The sequence below is a fragment of the Acomys russatus genome, chromosome 1, assembly GCF_903995435.1.
Source record: "Acomys russatus chromosome 1, mAcoRus1.1, whole genome shotgun sequence".
Taxonomy (NCBI): Eukaryota; Metazoa; Chordata; class Mammalia; order Rodentia; family Muridae; genus Acomys; species Acomys russatus.
In genome coordinates, this window is record NC_067137.1 from 69144454 (window position 1) to 69168334 (window position 23881).

Below are 23881 nucleotides of genomic sequence, written 5' to 3' on the forward strand. Positions count from 1 at the left end.
TTTACTAAGGACTTGAGGTCATCTTCTTGCCTATCCATTGCTGTTAGGTTCTCTAGGTTGTTTTCATTGAGAATGTTGGGATCCGGAGATGCCAAACTGTTTTGGTTTTTGATAGCATTCTTTCGCTGTCCTCTTGTCATTTTGATGGCTCTGATGTTGGAAGGTATTTTGTAGTGACCTTCGCTGGTTGAGAGTGGTTAATTGATGACTGATTATAGGTCAGGTGCTCTTGCCTGTGGGGATCAGGGCGTATTTCTGTGGAACAGGTAGGTGATCCGGTTTCACTCCTGGTGATTTTCCTCTGCACCGTAGGCTCCAAGCTGAGCCAGCCAAAGTAGATATCTCTTTGGACTTTACTGCTGTAATTCAGATCAACAGTCTTGGGACCTAGAATAAGGTCCACACACAAACATTCTGGCTGAGTAGGTTGATCCCAGCTGCCTGTCCTTCCTGTGGCTTTGTAGTCAAGACCCCAGGTAGATCAGATCTTCTGGGGGTGTAGCTGTCTTTTAGCTCTGCCTCTATACCCTGTAGCCCAACCTTTCCCAGTACTATATGCCTGGAGGGACCAAGGTCACTCTTGGTCAGCAATTAGACACTGCAAGCAAGACCCTCTTTTCGTCTCCCGATAAAGTGAGAGTGCCTGCCTTGCTCAGGCCAGGATCTCCAGCTGGGCTCTCTCGTTGGGGGAGCAGGGAGCGCAGGGCCAGTGCCTTGCAGCTGGGCTGTTAGTAAGACTAGGGTTGCAGAGCTCTAGTGATTGCCCGCGGAACCAGATCTTCCCGCCGGGCTATGATGGTCCACTCACACTCTATGTCAGCAATTAGACACTGCAAACACGACCCCTCCATGACTCGTCTTCCGATAATGTGAGAGTGCCTGCCTTGCTCGGGCCAGGATCCCTAGCTGGGCTCTCTCGTTCGGGGACCGGGGAGCACAGGACCAGTGCCTTGTGGCTGGGTAGGAACAATAGGGTTGCAGAGCTCTGGCGGAAGCCTGCGAAACCAGGTCTTCCCACAGGGCTAAGTTCAGCTATTGCTCTAGGCAAGACCCATGTCTCCTGATAGGTCTGTGGAAGCAGTTCAAGCTGATTTCTCACTGCCACTGTTTGCAGGCTCAGTCTGCTGTGATTGGTGTTAGGTTGGGCCCCAGATGGCCAGCGAGCTGCAGTGCCACTTTAGCTGTTGGGTCCCACTGCCTGTGTTTCCACTCGGCCTAGGCAGGTGACCTCCGCAGTTTGGGGTGGTGTGGAAGGAGGAATCCTAGGGCAGATTCACCCTCTTCACTGAGACTCCTCTGGCTGGGACTCTGGAAAATCCCCTCCCCAAACAGCGAGTCTGTGCTTTATATACAGGCTGCATTTGCATGTGGCTTCCCTTTCAGAGTTTGGGGAGTGCGTTTAGCACCTCCGGGATGTTTCTTGACCCAGGGGGGTAGGCCCCCTGTTTGGTCTGTGGCCTTAGGGGCCCCAATCACCTACAGTTCTCAAAGTCTAGCAATCTATTGCTCCACTTAGGTCTCTGGTCTCCTCGGAGTAGATCAGGTACGTGGCTTAATAGTTGGCACCATCTTGGAATTCCCAAGATCTCCATCTTTGAACAGAGGGTTTTCATATGCATCTATTCTTTATTGCTAGATGGAAGAATGCTTTATTGCTATTTATAAAAGTTAGCATCAAAATAATATAATATTGTTCCTCCCAGAGTGTGATTTGGAAAATTAATTACATTTAAATGGCTGCAGAATTTCAATAATCTCCCCAAAAGACAAGTCAGGATCACCATCTAAATGATTTGGTGGAGTAAGGGGTACTTAAGAACGTTTGAGATCTGCTCTACACCTATTTAAAATTCTGAGTTTGTCCTAGCTCCCTTCCTCTCCTTTTTTTCTGCAATCTCTGCAGATGACCACAGCTCATGGTTCACAGAAAAATAAAAACTAAGCAGCGAGCTCTCTTCCCCTCTCCTGTCATGGCCACACATTGTATACACTGCTTTAACACTTCCAAACTCCCCAATGTCTGTTTCTTCAGTGCCAGTGGATGGAGGACTATTCTGTGATCTCTCAGAAGCTGATTGACAGGCTTCCTTCCCTACCTCTTCCTTACTACTGCTCTCTCTCTCTCTCTCTCTCTCTCTCTCTCTCTCCCTCTCTCTCCTTCATACACTTCTTGTTGCTTCCCTCTCTTCCTTTCCCTTTGTCTCTTTCAGTCTTTAGATCTATTTTCAGTTTTCATTCTTTTTTAAATTTTTTTTATTAATTTATTCTTGTTACATCTCAATGGTTATCCCATCCCTTGTATCCTCCCATTCTTCCCTCCCTCCCATGTTCCCATTATTCTCCTCCCCTATGACTGTTCCTGAGGGGAATTACCTCCCCCTGTATATGCTCATAGGGTATCAAGTCTCTTCTTGGTAACCTGCTATCCTTCCTCTGAGTGCCACCAGGTCTCCCCTTCCAGGAGACATAGTCAAATGTGAGGCACCAGAGTACGTGAGAAAGTCATATCCCACTCTCCACTCAACTGTGGAGAATGTTCTGACCATTGGTTAGATCTGGGTAGGAGTTTAAAGTTTACCACCTGTATTGTTCTTGTAGAAGAATGGATAAAGGAACTGTGGTACATATACACTATGGAATACTATTCAGCTATTAAAAACAAGGAATTCCTGAAATTTGTGGATAAATGGATTGAGTTAGAAATGATCATAATGAGTGAGCTAACCCAGGAGCAGAAAGAATCAAATGGTATATACTCACTTATATCTGCATATTAGCCCAAGGGGAATGTCCCATGAAAACCTTCACTTACCAGGAAACTGGGACAGAGGGGAGGACATCCTATTGGGACTCTAAATGAGAGAAGCATGGGAGAATAGCAAAATAGAAGGATCCAGAGGGTCCTAGAAACCTACAAGTAGAACATTATGATAGGCAGATTTAGGCCAAGTGGTCCCACTCAAACTAAGGCACCAGTATTCATTCTTTATTTTTAATTAGTTTTTTTCAGTTAGCATACAAAATAATAAGCATCACAATCACATAAAGTATTGTAATGCTTTGTTCTCATTACTTCCCCTCCCTTATTACCTTTCTTGGTGCTCCCTGATGCCTCTTGCTGATCTCATTCCTCTCTTCCGCTGTTTTTATGTTTCTTGTGTGTGTGTGTGTGTGTGTGTGTGTGTGTGTGTGTGTGTGTGTGTGTGTGTGTGTGTCTTCATTTTAAACAATGGCAACACCATCCAGACACAGCCAGCTTCTGCTTTCCTCCCTTGTAACGAAAAGGCTGTTATATAATATACAAACCTTTGCACCCATGGCATCTGATTTCAACCTCAATGCACTTACTAGGAAAGCTCCATTATTATTCTCATTCTTCATTTCATACAATGTTTATCATATGTCTTTTGAGTTGCGTTTCTGTTGTTTTGTAGGTAAACACTGCAGCAAGTGCTTAAAAGGCAAAAAGGTGCCTCTATATGACATTGCCAATGAGGCAATCAGATAGCATGCACTGGGAACATTGATGTTCCGACACTGAGCTGAATGCTCATGTGGCTTACCCCATTTCATCCTCCTGACAGCCTCATGACACAGGACAATTATTCCCATCCAAAACACTGGACTTGCGAACAGCAATCACTGAGTTACTTTCTTGGGCACAGACAAGAAGCAGGAGGCATTTAGATAGCTTTCTTGTGAGGATTCCAGCATTATCTATCTTTGGAAACAGTGCCATATGTATCCAGATTATGAGAGTGTCTGTTTTCTGCAAAGCTCCTGAAGCTGCCGAGATACCTCATCTGCCTTGTTGTCATCTTTAGATCCTCTTGTCATAATGGGTTTTCATGTAGGCTTCTCCTGAGGGTCATGCCTGGCCTGCATCCTGAGCTATGCCTCAGGGTGAGTATGGGCATCTGTGCTTTTGATAATCACCCCTGTTGTTTGATGCCAAGAGGCTTGCATTTAACTTTTCTGCTGAGTGCCCTGCTTTTGTTCTGCTGTGTTCTCCTCGAGTGGAGGAGATATCACACTCTAAATAATGAAAGAGTTGATAATTCAGCTTGTCTATGGACAATGGAACTGGGAATAGTTCTTTTTTTTTTTTTTATTAATTTATTCTTGTTACATCTCAATGTTTATCCCATCCCTTGTATCCTCCCATTCCTCCCCCCCCCCATTTTCCCATTATTCCCCTCCCCTATGACTGTTCCTGAGGGGGATTACGTCCCCCTATATATTCTCATAGGGTATCAAGTCTCTTCTTGGCTACTTGCTGTCCTTCCTCTGAGTGCCACCAGGTCTCCCCCTCCAGGGGACATGGTCAAATGTGAGGCACCAGAGTACGTGAGAAAGTCATATCACACTCTCCACTCAACTGTGAAGAATATTCTGACCATTGGCTAGATCTGGGAAGGGGTTTAAAGTTTACCTCCTGTATTGTCCTTGGCTGGTGCCTTAGTTTGAGAGGGAAGGCATCCTATTGGGACTCTAAATGAGAGACGCATGGGAGAACAGCAAAATAAAAGGATCCAGATGGTCCTAGAAATCTACAAGTAGAACAATATGATAGGCAGATTTGGGCCCAGGGGTCCCGCTCAAACTAAGGCACCAGCCATGGGAATAGTTCTTAAGGCTCTGTTTGATTCTTTCATGAAAGACAAGTACAAGTACTCACTCTGGACTGAGAGAATCCTTGTGCAATTGTGAGCTGATGTTAAGAGCTACATCAATTTCTCCGGATATTAGGGAAAATGAGTCATCTTTCCTAAAACTATTTTGGTCAAAAGTACACTGGAATCTTTGAAACATTTGATGAACAAATGCTGCCTTTTAGTTTCTCTCATAATAATTGCCGTTGTGTGCAATGGATTATAGTGAGTAAGGAGTTTTATGGAAAAATATTGAATTTACATGGTAGTATTAACATATTACTTATCACTTTAATTCAGTATGGTTTGTTTAGAAGTATTTGAAATCACTATGGAATATAAACTATGGCAGGGGGACAACTGGTTTTGAGTAATGTCTCTGACATCAATTTAAGTCTTCTGTTCTAAGAAATAAAATGCCAAACAAATTTTGAAAGAAAGAAAATGTTGCTTTTCCAAAAGCATCTCTCATTTTGATAATGATGGTAATGATGACAACAACAACAACAACAACAATAATAATAATAATAATAATAATAATAATAATAATAATAATAATGCATTTCCTCTGGAATATCATTCATTTTCTCTGGCCAGGTAGGAAAGCTGTCATTAGGAATCACTGAATATCAGGCTTCATACTCAGGAGAAATGTAGTGTTTCTAGGACTTATGACAATAATGAGAGTCTTCTGGTAACAACCCATTTCTCTGGTAAGCAGATGCAATGCTAACCTTTTATTAAACAATCCTTTGCTTTTTATCAAAGACTGAAAAAACAGAAACATATAATTATCATAGAAACAAGAGATGTGAAAGACTGACTGTTCAAAATCCTCTAATATCATATATAAAAGAATTAGGTCTTCAAGAAAGGACTGAGACAAACACTGGCCATTTAGAGGCTATACAATTTTATCAAAGGGCATCAGAATATAAATATCAATGGAATTTTTAAAGAGCTGCTTCCCTTTTGTCAGATAAAATTTCTCACCTGAAAAATAGCCCTACGTATAGATCTAGCCTTAGGCAAGATTGATTCTTACCTTTGAAAATAGGTCTGAAATACAAGTCTTTCAAAATTAAAGATTGTGAGACTCAGATAAAATTGAATTCCAATGCCAGCTTCCCTAATAAAAAGATGTGTGAACTTGGGCCAATTATCTCATCTTTCCAGACCTCCATTTCTTTGTTTGGTTAGGTAACCAGAAAAGACTTCAACTCAATCATTTAATGGCATTAGGTTTTTCAATAGTAAAAACAAATGAATTAGAATTGCAATAAAGGAGGCCACATTTCCACAAGGAAAGGAACCTCCATCACAGATGTGTTCTAACCACTGCACAATGCCATGCAAAACTCATGTGGTCTGAGCAAGGCTTCAGACCTTTCATTTCCTCATTTGTAAATGAGAAATGACACAATCATATGGCAGCACTTGTGGCAGTTACAAAAGAAATAGAATATGTATCACTTTACTTGAGCTATCATACCTAAATACCACATATAGAATAAGGAAAATTTGGCTAGTTCTGTAGTTCTGTGTCTCAGACAAAGATCTGTCATAGTCCATTTCTGGTGAGGCCTCTCTTCCTGGCTTGCACATAGACTTCTCTCTGTGTTTTCACAATAAAACATGGAGAGAGAGCATGTCTATCTTCTTCTATTAGATTTCAATAACCTTATTGAAAATATAGCCCCTATTGTTAAACATAATAGTAATTACATATATTACCTCTGCTAACTCGACTAACATTGACATGATAAACATAGGTGGGAACACAAGTATTATCCATAAACATGATGTATAAAAGTTAAGGATAAGGTATACTGGGGCTCTTTGCTTTCTTGTTTTTGTTCTTTTTTATGAAGCCCACCATCCATCCTTATTAGATTAGGTTCTACTCTTATGACCTCACTAACCTTCATGATGTCCTCACAAGGCTTTCTGTACATAGTCACATTCAGCTTAGGGTTTCAACATATGAAGTTTTGGGAGACACAGTCCAGTCCACAATACCACATATGACAAATTTTCATTAACATCTAATTTTCTATTAATATGTAGATAACAACAGCAAAAGCACACCAGACTATAAAGTAGATGTAGTCAATGTTAGTGGAACTACACAAAACTATAGTGCATGTGGACTGCTTAGCCGTAGCCAGCAACATGTGTTCTCATACCACTTCGAGGCAACATTTGCTCTTAAAATTGTATACTCCTGGGATTGGAGAGTTATCTCAGTGGTTAAGAATCCTGGTTGCTCTTGCAGAGGGTAAGTATTGGATTCCCAACACAAATGTGTAGCAGTAATCACCTGTAACTTCAGATCCTGGGGTCAGATGAGTTCTTTTAGACTTCATGGGGACCTGCACTCACTCACGTGTACACAGTCCTACCCCATACATATAAATAACAATATGTCTTTTAAAAGGAAAACAAAATTTGTATCACTGAAACACTTTAAACTTGTACAATTTTCAGGAGGACAACAAAAAAGTAGTTTAATGATTATATACCAAATATTTTATATTGGATATAAATTTATCTACAAAATATTATATACTCAATTAAAATGTCAAGAATCAATACACACTGACAGAGAAAGGTGTTCTAGACTAGCTGAAAGACAAAGTACAAGTTACAAAATAGTTTCTATCATATGATTACACTGTTTTGCAAATACTAAGCTTTGGAGAAATTATTCATTAACTTGTCTGTGAACTCCTTCTCTGAAAAGTGGAATATAAGAGGATTTAACTTATGTTACACCTTTATCTAATTTTAACTTTATTTAAAATGTGTAGTGGTTTTAAGAAAGCAAATGATTAAGAGCCTGCAAACTATTATGAAGTGAAGATTTGCTTATTCTTGAGTTTACATTAGAAATACTTAAAAACTATTAGTAGAGGAAGACATGTATATGTTCTAAACACTTGTAAACATATAAAAAGCAGAAGTCCATGGATTATGCTGATTCTCTCTAAGGACTTTTGGGACTTTTCCCTCCACCCTTTCAATGATTTCTAGATTTTCCTAAATACTGGGAAATAACATGTTGTTGCTTCTTGAGTCTTTCATTTTAGATAGTCTCCCCTCATTTCACTTGAGATGCATACAATATTCACCCCTTCTTTGCTTCCCCATTCACCAACAAATAATCTGTATTACTTACTTTTATGTTGTGATAAGAAACCATGACTAAGATTCCCCAACTCTCTGTCCATAGGCTAACTTGGTGATTTTCTCTGACTTCCATTCCAGACTCTCTCCCTTACCCATCAGGTGCAGTGTCTTGGCATAGTCTGGCCATACCTGCTTGTACTACGGACTACCTCTAGGTCTCTTGCAAAGCCAATGCCACATCTACTCCCACAGGTCCCTTCTGCACTGCAGCCATCCCCTCTACCCAGGAATATTTCCCATTTCCCACAGATTCACTGAAATCCCAATAAAAAGTCCTACTTCAACTTTCCAGAAATAGAAAAAAATTACCCTAAAATTCATATGGAACCACAAAAGAGCCCACCAAATCCAAGTAATTCTGAAAAAAATTTGAAGACTTACCATTCCATTCCATATGTATGATGTACTATATACATATATATATGCATACATATATATATACATGCATATATATTTCCATATCGTAATATATCTTAAGATATATTAGACAGTAATAAAAACATTATAGTACTGGCACAATAATTGCCTGAACTATAGAGGCAGGAATAGTAGAATATAAATGACAAAAGAATTATACTAATAAGTATTTGTCTTTAAGAAACCTATCATATGTAATTCTGTATGTAAATATATTTTTATGTGGCTTAAATGAAATTTTCTCTTCTGGGATGACAATGTTCCTTCCAAGAGCCAAAGGTCACCTAATAAAAATACTAATACCAGAAATAAGGATACTTCTTTTGAGTCATTCTTGAGGACTGTCTAAGATATTTCTATGATATAGTCTATTGCTATTGCCTTTGATTGCCCCTCCCCAAGAGAGGAAACTCAGTTCCATATTGCTGAAGACACCATGAACTTTAGAAATAGTGCCCAGAGGTCACTGAGATAGAAGTAACCTGAGTGTATCCTTCTTTAAGACCAGCAGTCATGGTCCCAGAATGGAAGCAACCAGCAGCTCTACACACCTATAATGCCTATGAACCGCAGCAATGATTAATGTGGCCTGATCACCTTAAGGGTGGAGTAGTGGTATGCAGTTCTTGGTGGTAACCAACAGTTCTATAATTGGACTTAAGATTTGCTCAACAAGAGGGGAGTCATGTCTGATTCCGGGAATCTAGTCAAATGTGCAGGGCTAATAAAGTCATTTATCTTGATGGAGAACCTACAACCACCAGTTTATTAAACTAGCATAATCCCTAACTCCATTCTAAATATTTGTTTTTATACTCATAGATAAGGATAGAGCTCACTCTTCATAAAAAATCTTCTCTTTGCAGGAGAAGGAGACCATTAAAGAAAAGTATAGCCAATAAAAGTGCAGAATTATGGAGCCCAGTGTCAATGGACACATTGATAGTACTCCTGAACCTAAGGCTTAGGAAACATTGCAGAAGAGGAAGGAGAAAGGTTGTAAGAACCAGAGTCTTGGGGAGTTTTCTGTGACATTGTGTCTCCTAGAACTCTCAGAAGCTACACCCATAAACTCACATCAACATGACTGCCTAGACATGAGCTGACATAAGTAACAAGGACAACAATATCAAAACGGACAGGGGAAAGCCTGTGAGGCCTCAAAAACAACAGGCAACCAAGGAATGCAGAGCATGGCGGAAATAGTCTTCTCTAGGGAGAAGCACACCAACTGGCTACCCCATTCCAAAGGTCATTTTCAAAACATATATACAAATAACATACAGACTGAGCAGGTTATATTTAGGAACATATATGTATATATATAAATGAATGTAACAACAATCTATGTGAAAAGAGGGCACAAATGTGAAAAGCAGCAAGCGATGTATACAGAAGGGAGTAGAGGGAGGAAAGGTAAGGGGGAAATGGTGTAATTATATGATAATCTCAAAAATGATAGACTCCGTAGTGGTGGGGAAGGCATGGCAGCGGGGACAGGAATGAGAGGTCACATTTCGTCTGCACACAGAAAGGAGGTAGAGACAAGGAAGCCTGTTCCCAGTGATGGACTTCTTCCAGCCATGCTCTGCCTTCCAAGACTTCATGGCCTTCCTAAACAGTGCCAATGGCTGGCGACCAGGTATTCAAATATACGAGCCTATGGGAGACATTCTCACACAAATCACTATGTATCCCTAATTCTATAACTTCATGTATGTCAGCACGTTGATTTAATTAACGGTTATACTTGGTGTTTCCATTGGCAATACTATGAAAACGTTATTCATAACTGAGCTAAACAGAATATTATATGCCCTACTTCATATAATTTTAAATGTCCGTAGTTACAAACTTTCTTATGTCCCACTTGCTTTGTTTTCTACATATATTTATATAGTCCTTTACTTCTCAAACCTTTTCTTCAAGGCTGTGAGATTAATTTTAATATGGTCAAACACATGAACCCATTTGGTTAATGTCATTTCTCTTGGATCAATGTTCAGAAAAATAGTAAGTAATAAAGTGTAGAAGGAACGTCTGAAATATCAACAAATTCTCTCTTGCCCATTCCTTTAATTTTTGTTTCATCTTTTTGGGTGAGCACCTAGATCCTTGTGTTCTAATTTCTTCAGGGGATTAAAAAAAAACACACATGAGAGAAGAAATCGAACAAAGAGGAAGGGAAGGAATCTTTTTTCTAATTTTGAGTTTCAGAGCTTATTCACTGAGGGAAATGAAGAAACTTGTGATAAATTAAAATGCTTTAAATAAAACCCTTAGAAAATAGACCAATGTCCTCTAATCTACCCTTCCTGCTATATTACATGTCAAGGGGTAAATTAATAAAAAGACAAGTGTATGAGATGAATGGGGCTGAGGCTGTAGCAAGGTCAGCATTGACTGATGACCAATTGTCTGTTCCTGTGAGCACTTGAGACCCTCACACCTCAGGAACATGCTAGCAATAGTCCCTTCACATCTTGCTAAATATACAACCCTCAAACGCAGCTGTGCACCATCAGTAGAACACTCCAGATAAGAGATGCATTCGTGTCAACATGTCCCCATCTATGACACAGGACTCGAGGACCCCAGAGCAGGTTGGAATACTAAACTATCAGCACTCACTTGCATTGGATAAACCCATCTTGACCTCTATGACACAGATCAATATGGGATCAATTAACTCAAGAATAAGGGTGATGAAGGATTCACCATATGGTCCAGAAGAGGGAACAAAAAGCTTAAATTCAAGAAGTCAGTGTACTTAATTTGTCATTTGTACAACAAGGCATCAATAATTTTTTACTCTTCTATACTCCTAGTGGCTGCTTGGTCATGATGATGATGATGATGTGTGTGTGTGTATAATTGATGATATATATACATATATATCACACACACACACACACACACACATATATATAATCAAGAGAGAGTTAATAAGAAGACAAGAGTATGAGATGAATGGGACTGAGGTTGTAGCAAGGTCAGCATTGACTAATGTCCAATTGCTTGTTCCTAGAAACACTTCAGAACCTCACACCTCAGGAACACAATAGTAATTGTCACACAATAGTAAATATCATTTTACATGAAGATTAAATATTTGACCTATTTGTTTGATTCTCAATTCAACATACATAAATATAGTATACATACTAAATCTAAACAAAAGATCAAAAGCTGTATTTTTCACAAGCAAGCCTATTATTAGACTTGTTGAATGAAGGCAATTATAGCTCTCACCTCTCCTAGTAACTACTCCTGAGAAAGGTCACTGAAATGCTATATATTCATTCTAGATACTACTCTGCTATCCAATTTTCATTTCATGTTCAGTGACGATGTGCTATCTATCACCCATAAACACTGATTAAGTCCCTGTGATGCCACAGAATACTTGTCACCCACCAAGCAAGCCAAGAGATTTTGCTTTACCATCTGAGAGCATTCAATCTGACAATGACTGAGTGTTGATGTTAGGACCAAAGATTTTCCATGAATCTAAAGTTGAATAATATCTGGATGACTCATGAAAAAGTAGGCGATAAATTTTTAGGTGTAACAATTCCCACTGTGACTTCTTTCCTTGACAGTGAACAAGAAAAAAAGAGAAGGGAGAAAGCTCCTAAGAATTCCAATTAGTGAATGCTGATGGGATGAGGAGAATAGGAAACCATCATTGGAAATTTATAATTGTTGCGGACAAGATCTACAAATTGGTGATAAAATTAGAGGGTAGACATTTGTGGTAAAATCTAATTGTATAATTTCAAATAGAAAACTAGGGTGGTTGGGGATGTGCAGGTCTTTTGTGCAAATTGAAATAATTTCAAATTAAAAAAAATCTAATTATGAAAAAATTTTCAAGTTAGATTTCCTTATCTGAAATTACTTTCTTTGGTTTTCTAGATTCTATTTTCAAATGCATGTTCTATCCATACTAATATCCATGTTAACCATCAATAGTATCTAACTGTACACATATGCATTCATGTTTGCCCACCAGTCCTTCCCAATTGTCTTATAGAGCTAGGGGTTGACTGTGTCATTCAAGAACTTTATTCAGATTACCTACTATATAAACAGAAGTGTTATTGCAATCCATGGCCCATAGTCATCCCTAATGAGGTAAGGATGCTGGAGATATAACAAGTATGTCCATGGAGAAATAAAATAGCACTATGTAGAATCATGTGATGTCACACTTTATTGTTAGTATATTAGCTACAAGAAACAATACGGAAAACTTAAGCATAAGTAACTAAAAGTGCTTAAGTAAAATACACAGCTTGAGTGGCTAATGGAGCAGGGAGACACTACATCAAGGGAACTACAGAGACTCAAGTATACATGAAATGCAGAATGGAGATGGATAAGAAGAATGAATATTTGCATAAAATTACAGATAGCAGGGTTAAGGATCACAAGTTTAGTTCAAGTAGAAACATGGCACAATTTAAAGTCTTTATGAGGGTAAATTATTTTTCTGGTACCAATATAGAAACATATGAATAGTCTTGAGCCAACACTGGACCCATTTTTAACAATCTGACAATGAACTTCGAGATACCTTTTTTAAATGCACATTGGTGTGTCGTTTCATTCTTGGTCTAATCTAACTTACTCAGACCTAACTACCCAGGAGCTTTCCTTTTTCTCACAGGATAAAGGCCACAATGCTTCACAAGGCTTATGCTCCCCAGATGAGACCAGCCTCTTCCACGGCCCTCTGCCATTCCATCGAGACTCTCTGTTTCCTTCTGTATCCTCTTCTCTTGCAGAGATTTGCTATGCATTTTCCTCTGATAGAAAACATCTCTCCATAATTGTTTGCTAGTTAATTCAGTGTTATCTTCGGCTCTCTATAGTGTCCTCTGATCAGCACTTCCCGTGAAGAAGCCTTTCTCACTTTCCACATTATTTATTGAGCTAGGGTCTCTCCCTGATTCCAGAACTCATCAGTTCTGCTTATTTAAGCACCTTAGCTTGCCCTGGGGATTCCCTGGCTCTGCCTTCCCCAGTGCCAAGATTACCATCTAGACTCAGGCTGGCAATGAAAGTCAGCTCCTTAGCGCTGCTCACCTCTGAATGGATTTACTCATTGCCCAAACTAGTAAAACTTTCCATATTTGCTTAGTTATATGGGAGGCTGTTTGAGTTAATTATGCAGGTATAGGATTATGCCTGATTACACTGTAGATTTCTGGGAACAGAGACTATATTTGAATTTCCCACCATATATTCCATCTCTAGCATGAACCTGTATAGTTTTTTTTTTTTTTTTTTTTTTTTACACTATGGAATACTACTCAGCTATAAAAAACAAGGAAATCCTGAAATTTGTGGACAAATGGATGGAACTAGAAATGCTCATACTGAGTGAGTTAACCCAGACACAGAAAGACTCACATAGTGTATACTCACTTATAATTGAACCTGTACAGTTTTATTGTCAGAATTAGTTAAGCAAATAAATAATAAATTAAATACCAAAACCACAATAATTTTCTTTCATTTCCTAAACTATCCAATCTCAGTAACATAATCTTTGGATTAGGAGAAAAATGCCCTTTGTTCGCATGGCCCTGATATATAACTTTTACATGTTGACTCTAACTTTATTATTTAGTTTTTAAATAAAAACATTTACTATTTTACAGATGAATGAATACATTTCAGCCTTCTGAATTTTGTTACAAACCAGCATGGTGCCTAGACCAGAGTTGATGGACTCTAATTAGGATGTGAGGTGATAAGACTGGGTGGGCTCTGAGCCAGGCACACTCCTTTAGTCACAGCATTCAGGGAAGCAGAGACAGAGGCAGAGGCAGGTGGATTTTTGAGTTTCAGGCCAGGCTGGTCTACAAAGTGAGTCCATGACATCCAAGGCTACACAGAGGAACCCTATCTCTAGAAACCAAAAGGAAATAAATAAACAAACAAAAAGCAAAACAAAGGAAAAAAAGGGTGTGCTGCATTCTGAAAAATAAGAAAGTGATTGCAATTAACAGAATTAGCAGAGTTTAAATGGAACATGCTGATTAACATATTAATATGCATATACAGGGCACTTTACTTAGTATTGTATAGTATTCAAAGCAGAACGTAGGGTTGTTTTCTTCATTGACTTGTACTCTACTTGAGTATCTAAGTGTACCCATGTTTGTGATATGGTAGAAAGGAGTGTTCTAAGGAATCTGGCAAGGCTATGGAGAAAGTAACATTTGAGCCAAGAAAGAAAGATGTACTTTTGACTGCTGGATTTAGGCAAGACAAAAATTCCAAGAAGAAAAAAATAAGTAAAATTAGAAAGTACAAAAAGGAAAGAGAGCATTGTGGTAAAGAGGAAATAGTCCCCAGCCAACTAGAGCAAAGCATGGGTTAGTTGTGTGTTCGTGTGTTAGGGCATAATTTAGGAAAGTTGGGTTGCACTAATAACATGCTTTCCTGTTTGTGTTTATCTGGCAAATATGTAGTAGATACAAAGGCAGCACTCAAATCAAGGCTGTGGGTTCTAGTGGAATATGAGGAGAGACGGGGAGGGCAATCAGAAAACACTGCAAGACCTCAAGAAATCAAGGAAGACGTAGCTGGGTTATTGGCAGTGAAGCAAGGAGTGGAGGGATGAGGAAAGCATCTAGAAAGCAGAAAACACAGTTTAACAAATGCTTTTTATGGCAACTGAAGAAGAAAATCCTGAGAAGTCTTGATACTGTAATAATGGCAGAGTAATCAGCCATCGACTGATAATACCTGACTAAGAAACTAATGTTTTGGGTTTTTTTTTAGAGACTAATGTTTAAACTGGCACTGTATACACAAATTCAGGTGCAATGAGTCACTCATGACATAGCATATGGAAAAGTTCCTCAGCAGGGAAAAAGTTGGCTGTTTTTTAAGGATTAAAACAACAACAACAACAGCAACAGCAGCAGCAGCAGCAACAACAAAACTTTGAATTAGCAATAGATGGGAGAGGATTTAGATGAGATTAGAAAAATGCATGGGAACCAGATTACAGACTTTCAAAGCATAGAATAATTTGGGTGTCAACTTTAGGAGAAATGACATGATTGTATAAGCAGGAATAGTGATATACTGTTTACATTCAAGAAGTATGAAACATAAATTTAAAAATGAAAAATATTTTGTAAGTTACTAAATCTGGGTTTAAATTAAAGTCTTTGTGACTATAACGTCAAAGCTTTTAGTATGTAGCCCCGTGACGTTGTCCCTCCTCCTGCGCCTCTGCAGCCAGGAGTCATTTGTTGTCTTACCAGACATCAGTGGAGAGAAGTCTCCATCAGTGGTCCATGTCCTCTCTTGTCCTTCTCTCCATTAGTGGTCCATGTCCTCTCTTGTCCTTCTCTCCATCAGTGGTCCATGTCCTTTCTTGTCCTTCTCTCTGTGATTCCCACTTCTCCTTTTGTTAGACTATATCATTGTCACAGAGTCCAAAATTCTCAGAAAATGTTATGGGCATTAATGTCATTTTTTTCTTTCCTCTTTCTTCTCTTCTTTCTTGTACATAACTTTCCATCCCTGCTACATTGGCTCATAGTAGTCGATAGTTTTCACTGTACATGAGGTTTCTAGTAAAAGGATATTTGTGCATAATGCAAGTACAATATAGATCCCCACTCCCAGAGATTTTTGATTTCATTTTATCTGAGTTAGGATGTGAATGAGCACACAAGTTGTTCCTGAAGCAGGTGATACAATGAGTACACTTTAACAAATCTATTCTGTTAAGATTTTCAGCATTTGAAACCATCTATTGTAGCAATCCTACAGTTTAATAGCCTGTATATTTTTGAGAGACTTTTCTTCTCAATGCAATATAACATGACACACAGATAATCAATTTGGTGTCTTTCTTCAGGAAAGAGACAAAAAATTTATATAAACAATTTCCTTAGTAGTCACTTCCAATGTGAGGTAAACATTTCATCCAGATTAATAGCAGAAGTATTTTTCCAACTAGGTAGAATATAATATTGCCTTTCCAATATTAATACAGGGTTACATATAAGACTCAAATAATTATTACCCAATAACTCTCTTGGAGATGGTTTTATAATACAGAAAACACTTATAAAGAAGTAAATAATAAATGAAAGTTAATCAAACTTCTTTGCTACTAAACTTATACAGAATAATTACTAGTCTATGCAAGTGGTTATCCAAAGGGCAGTTTCAATAGTCAGTAAGATAAGTTATGGTTATAAATCATTGTAAAAATGAACACCCTAATTATATTTTGGGATCATATTCTGAAGAACATTTTTCAATGTAGAAGCTATCATCCACCTAGCTTCTTGTAGCTGTGTCTTCTGTAAAGATGATTCATGTCATGAATGCCTTTCTTGCTATATAAATGCACTTTTAAGACTGATATCATGCGTAGTCAGGCCATTTAAAACATATTGGATTTTAATTTTTTACACTTTTCTTAGTTTGCATTTTTTTTGTCCTGCAAAATTAAAGCTTCTTACATCCACTGAATGAACTATATAAAGAATTAAGACATATATTTCTATGTTCAGAACCAACTCTGAAATTGAGTCAGCTCTAGGTAGCCTCTTTAGAGATGGAGTTTTATCCTCAACTCTTGAAAATCTCAGCTACAGTAAGTGCGGAATGACCTAAAGATACCCTAGGAATGCCTTCTAGAGGCAGAGTTTTATTAATCAACTTGGTTGAGTGGTTTAGGAATTATTCTCTTATTTCATGAAGAAAACATCTAGTAAGTGTGACAGTACAAGAAAAAATTTAAGTGGAGAAAAAAATCTGAACTTAGATCTTAACATGTAAGGAGTGAGGCATAAAATGTACGGAAACCCAAGTACATCAGATAAATAAATTCAATGTAGAGAAATTGAGAAGAGTAAGGCATTGGGGGTGATAAAGATCTCAGGGATGACATCTCCAAAGACAACAGCATGCACAAATACATGTGCATGAAGATATGATTCTGCGCAATATGAGAAATGCTAAGTATTAAAATGCCAAAAATAATTTTGTGTTCTATTGAAAAGTACGGCATAACCTCCCATCCCTTCATTCTAATCTGGATGTTGTGTCTTCTTTCTCTAGTCTGTGCAGAAGTGATATTCTTGAGTAAGAACAAGTCAGAGAAAGCCATGTAGCTTCTGCCCACATTCCTTGAAACCTGCTAGTTGCCATGTAAGAAACATGTCTTCTCCAGAACCATGTTACTATGGAATTCAAAAAAATCATTAAGAGAGCTCTATGTGTTGAGAAATACACTGTTTATAAAGAGCCATCTCTTCCATTCATTCTATTCTAGCTGACAAACCTACGTGAGGAAGACATCTTAAATCATCTTTCCATATCAGATGCCACTGGAGGAAGAAAAGCAGCAAATCAGGCCCTGGTAGAGTTGGTCCAGACACATCTGGCCATTCACATGATCTAACATGAGTGAGAGAGTCACTGGGAGCATTGATGACTTCTCTTTACATGCTCTTGAGCCACAAAGTCATAAGCATAATCTATTTGCTATTGAGTTATTCGTTATTTGCAAATGGACAATTGAAAGAAGTAATATATCTGCCTGATATATATCCTAAACAGTCTATTTTAGCTACTAAGTCTCATCTGGACTTCTGAGGAAACTAAGGTGTAGCCAGGAAAATCCAACTAATAGTCTAAGCAAGGGGTAACAGTGACTGGATTAAAACAGTGACACATGAATAAGGAAGAAATAGAATTTGAGATATGTTTTAAAGAGAAGTTGACAATATTTGCTCAAAATAATAGATAATACCCTTAGTTCAATTTTAATTGTGAAAATATGTTATATCATGCACTACAGTTATCCAGGATCTTGTAAACAACCTACATAAATGAAAGCATATTGGATCAGTATTTGATCTTGAATCTGAATTTCTGCTTGGTAAGTTATTATGAAGTTAGAAAAGATGTACATAAATTTTTACTGACTGATATAGCTTGCTTAGAAATTTTAATGTACCTTACATCTTTTTACAAACTTATTTGTTGATATTTAACTTTTCAACAAATATTTATGAAGAATCATTTGTGCATATACTGCTTTATTATGCAAGTTTGAGAAAAAGCAGATGTAGTCTCTTTTGGTGGAATGTAGACTTTTATGTTTTGATAGTAGACAGGTCAAGAGAATTACACAACTGACTATAACAAATATAATCATAACCACCTTTGACTCAGTAAAGTTGAAAGAGATCATCCTTAAGAAACTGAAGAATGAGTGGTGGACTGAGACAAGCTAGTGACTATTGTGAATCAAAATGCACCCACTAGATAGATGTTTAAGTTGATAATGATAAAATGTGATGGAGATTGATTAACATTCAGAATTGTACACACCAAGATAGGAAAAATGTTTTCATCAAGGCTGTCAAATACAAATGCTCAAACACTAAAAATGTAACATTTATATAATTCCTGGTTGTATCGCGGGTCTTCTTGCTATAGCTAGTTTATTGTATATATGTGTAATAATATAAATGTATATGTAAAAAATAAAAAAAACTTTAATAAAAAACAACAAAATGCACATGTACACTAGGTAGATAGAAAATCAAGTATAAATTCTCTGTAGGGTCATGAGCAAGACATACTAGTGCAACTCAAGGTCGACCTCTCCCATCAGGCAAGCTGTGTTCTTTCCAAAGTGAAGCAAGAATAATCTTGAGGTCTAAATTATATATCTGTCTCCTATTTCTAAAATATCACAGGGTGGCCACTCTTTTGAAAGCACAACACAGATGGTGATTCCATCACTGTTTTTAGATAGATTAGAGTAGGCTTAGGTTTGAGAAGTAGAAAAAAAAAACCCTAGATTTTTAACTAATTTCGGTTCACTGCGCTTTTAAGGTGTGTGTGTGTGTGTGTGTGTGTGTGTGTGTGTGTGTGTGTGTGTGTGTGTGTGTGTGTGTGTGTATCAAGAAATTAGTTGCATACATTGGGAACCACATCTCCTTAGGAATAAATAGGATTTATCTTTAGTAGATATATCAAAGTTGTGGCATGTATGACAGCACCCAAAGAGAGATTATTAAAGATGAATACCAGGGCATGTAAATTCATTTATAGGAGAAACTGAGAAGGATTATCTAGAGAAGTAAAAGAAAATCCTGGAAAATATGCTGTCACAGATACCAAAAGAAATGAGGCAAGTAAAATGGTCCAAGAGGAATTATGAACCATTACGTGTCAACTGGCAACAGCATTGCTTCTGATAACTGCTCTTGGGTGAGTTCTGGAATTTACTGTGATAAATACTGATTCTTTAAAAAAAGAAAGATCTCAAATTGATATTTAGCATTAGATCTCAAGGGAAAAAAAGAAAAAAATCACACCAGGTTATTATATTCATATATGGCTGTCTTGTCCAATCATCACCAGAGAGGCTTCCTCCAACAACAGATGGGAGCAAGTGCCACAGCCAGACATTATGTGGAGAGAGTCTAAACTGGGGGTCTTCATCTCATCCGATCTCTTGAAGATCAGAGAACCCCATGGAAGAGGGGAAGGAAAGTTGGAGGAGTGTGAGGTGATAAAGAATTCCAGGAGAACATGGTCCACTGAATCAGCTAAGCAAAGCATATATGGGCCCACAGAGACCGAAGTGGCAAGCATGGGACATTCATGGGTCTGCACCAGGTCCTCTACATATATGTTATGGCTGTCAGTTTCATGTTTTTGTGGGACTCCTAACAGTGGGACTGGGTGTTTCTCTGACTCCTTTTCCCTGCTCTTGTGACTCTTTTCCTTCTATTGGGTTGCCTTGTCCAGCCTTGATTTGAGTGTTTCCCCTTGTCTTATTGTATCATGTTTTGTTGTGTTTGGTTATTGTCTCTTGAAGGCCTTCTTCTTTCTGAAGGAAACAGAGGGGGAGAGAATCAAGGGAGAGGGGAGGCAGATGTGACAGTTGAGAGGAGTGGAAACTGTGGTCAGAATGGATTATATGAAGGAAGAATCTATTAAAAGACAAACAAGCAAACAAACCAAACAGTAGGAAGGATGTATCAAAATTTCTAGAAGTCCTCCTTAACTCCAAGGCATTTCATTCAATATGAAGAAAAATAGACTGGTCAATGCCTGGCAACACTCAGCCTACCTCAAAGAGGATGATGAGCATAAAAGAACCTCCTTAAGGAGATGACTTCAAATGGGGCAAATAAGCCACTGGGCAAAAGTGACCTCGTTTCTAACACAGACAGAATTCTGCCTAAAAAAGGGCAAGCTTGGGTGCAGGCAGAGTCGACAGGCAAACTCTGCCAAGACAGGCTAAGCATGTCCTCAATAGTTCTTACCTCACAAATATGTCTGTCAGATATACTGGGCCAGAAGGCTGAAGATGATGCTCCAACACTATAGAGAGTTTTGGGTGACTATTCAGGTAGAAAACTTTCTCTGTCATCTTCTCATTTGGAAAACTACTAACCCACACTCCCGTTATACACAAGTAATCAATTTTATTCTTTCTCAAGTCTTAGATGGAGTTGAAGACCAGGTAGCTTAGTTTTGCAAGTAAGCTTAGTTGTTTAGAGGTTAAGATGTTTTTAGGTCTAGAGAGATGTTTTAAGTTCATAATGATGAGATATGATAGATATAAATTTTAATTCCGAATTTCAGATGAGCCAAGATAAGAAAGATGTTTTCTTCAAGGCTGCCAAATACAAATAACCAAAACACTAAGAATGTAACATTTATATAATTCCTGATTGTGTCATAGTTCTTCTTGCTGTAGATAGTTTATAGTATATATGTGTAATAATACAAATATATATGTAAAAATAAAAATATTTTTAAAAAGAGAAAGAAAAAAGAAAAAGATATAGCATTTATAAAATCGTATTAAAAATAAAATGCGGAAAATTTTAGTCTTAAGAAAAATCATATCAGCATCAGAAGAAATAGAACCTAGAAAACCAAAGTAAAATTATTAACACTAGTGAGCTCATTTTTATTTTTAATTGAAAACAATCATAAAATATAACTATTTCCCCTTCAGTAAACTCTCCAGATCCTTCCCAGTTCCATATTCATCCAACTTTATGCTCCCAACAAAACAAAATAATCAACATACACACACTCAAAATGGAAATAATCAAAACACCAATAAAACAAAACAAAACAAAATGCCAAAACAAAACAACATGAGACAAGAAGTCAACAAAAATATCATTGAGTTCATGTGATGTTATCTAGCCATGTCTAGGCATAGGACCTGCTCTGAGGTATGGTTAATATATCCAGTCAGATTCCACTATAGCAAACTTATTTTCCCTTCTCCAATGGGTATCAGCTGCAGATAGTTTCTTGGTTAGGAGTTGGGGCTCATCTTCATTTCCCTACGCAGAGCTGAGACCCCACCTGGCTTGAACCTGTTCAGGCCCTGTGCATGATATCACAGTCTCTGTGAGTTCATATATGCATCAATTTTCTTCTGTCTTGAAGACAATGTTTCCTTGGAGTTTTCCATTACGTCTGGCTTTTTATAACCTTTCACTCCCTCTTCCAAATAGATCCCTGAGTTTTCAGGGGAGGGCTTTGATGAATAAATTCCGTTTAAGACTTGTAGGAGAATGTTAATTCAGAACATGGATGTTCTGACAAGAGATCACATCCAAAGATATTCTAGGTCTGTGTGATCTGGCTGGAGTACAAACATGCTTCTAGTCCAGGAGACAGAGGCAAACAGATCTGAGTTCAATGCCAGGCTGGTATAGATCAAGTATCAGGAAAAGAAAAGCTTAGATCCAGGCTGGGTAATGTCTTTAATGTCTTTAATGTCAAACTAAGGTAAACTTAGTTTATAGAAAGAAGCACCCATATTTGAAAGTGATGTCTAATTGAGTGGCAAAAAATGTGATGAATTAGAAAATATTTGACAGAATTGGATACACCCAACTCTCACAAGAAGAGGGTGGAAAAGGACGCTACTTAAGAGGCAGTTTTTCAGAGAGAGGAGGCAGTTTTACCAGGACAGTGATAGAGAGATGTGTTGCAGAGAAAGAACTCAGGTAAAGATGGAACAGGCCAGAAAGTGAGAAGCCAGAAGATTAGAGCAGATTGCTGAGTTAGAGACCAAGCAGAACAATTCTGGAACAAGAGAAGCCAGGTTAAATAAATCAGCTGTGAGAAGAAGTTGAGCCAGAACAGCAGAGTTGAATCAGCCTGCCCAGAGCTCAGAAAGAACAAGAAAGGGTGAGCTCATTAAGCAGTAAGTCTCAGAGGCTGAAAACATTCTAGGCCTAGGTTGTAGAGGTTAGAAGCTTCCAGGACTAGACCTAGGTTAGCAGGAAGAGGCAGTAAGAGGCAGTAAGAGGGCAGGAAGAGGCTCCCAGGAGAATAAAAGCTACTTTTACAAGGACTCAGTGCTCTATAGTCTTTTCGAAAATATGAGAATTGACAATGTTTAGCTAGACTCCAAAAGAGAGAAGACAGAAAGGAAGTTGGAAAGGGGTACAACATCCAATACACCAAGATGAAAATGTTTTTCTCTATGTTCCTGGCCTATCTAGATCTAAGTTCTTGGCCACCTGACCAGTGTTAGATATGGGTTCCATTTCATGGGGTGGGCCTTAAATCAAACCAGATACTGGTTGGTTACTCTCACAAACTTTGTGCCATTTTCACACTAGTTCACCTTGCATGCAGGTCACTATTGTAGATCAGAAGGTTTATAGCTGTTTCCCTTTCTCTTCTGGTAGCATGCAATGTGCATTCCAGTACCAAATATTACTGGTCTGCTACACTTAAGTGGTTCTCAGCCTGTGGGTCGTGACCCTCATAGGGGTCACGTATGAAACATCCTGCACATCAGATATTTATATGATTCATAACGGTAGCTAAATTACAGTTATGAAATAGCAACAAAAATTTTCTTATGGTGTGTGGTCACCACAACATAAAGAGCTATGTTAAAGGGTTGAGGCATTAGGAAGGTTTAGAACCACTGTGCTAAAGGAAAGTAGCAACAAAATGACTCTCAACAACATTCTGCTATACTCAAAGATCAGTGTCTTGCTCAACCATCATCAGAGAAGACCTATGAATCCTCAGCACTAAATGGGATCTTTCTTTTCCTCACAACTGAGGGAACCTGTGGAAGAGGAAACATAGAGACTGTAAGAGCCAGAGGTTACATACCCCAAGGAAACAAGGTCTTCTGAACACAATAGGGCTGATAAACTAATGAACTCACAGAGACTGTAATAGCATACACAGGCCAACAGAGGCCTAGGCATGATGGGGTCTTAGTGAGGAGAGTGGAACGGAACACAGCACCCATCTCTAACCCAGAAGCCATCTCCATTTAATAACCACTCACAAATGAAAAGTTATTTTTTTCTAATGGAATCTCATTGAATATACAAACCACTCACAAGGCCAGCTCCATGCCTAGCAGTAAATGACTGACACAAAGCAAACTCAATAGTAATTTGGAGAAATTTTTTGGTCTCATAATGTTTGGGTAGCTTTTGTTTGTTTGCTTGATTGCTTGTTTTACATTCTAAAATGTTTGCTTATATAGTATGTTTTCTGATTTTGTGTTTTGGAGATTTCTGTGTGTGCCAATGTATTTGTCTCTACAA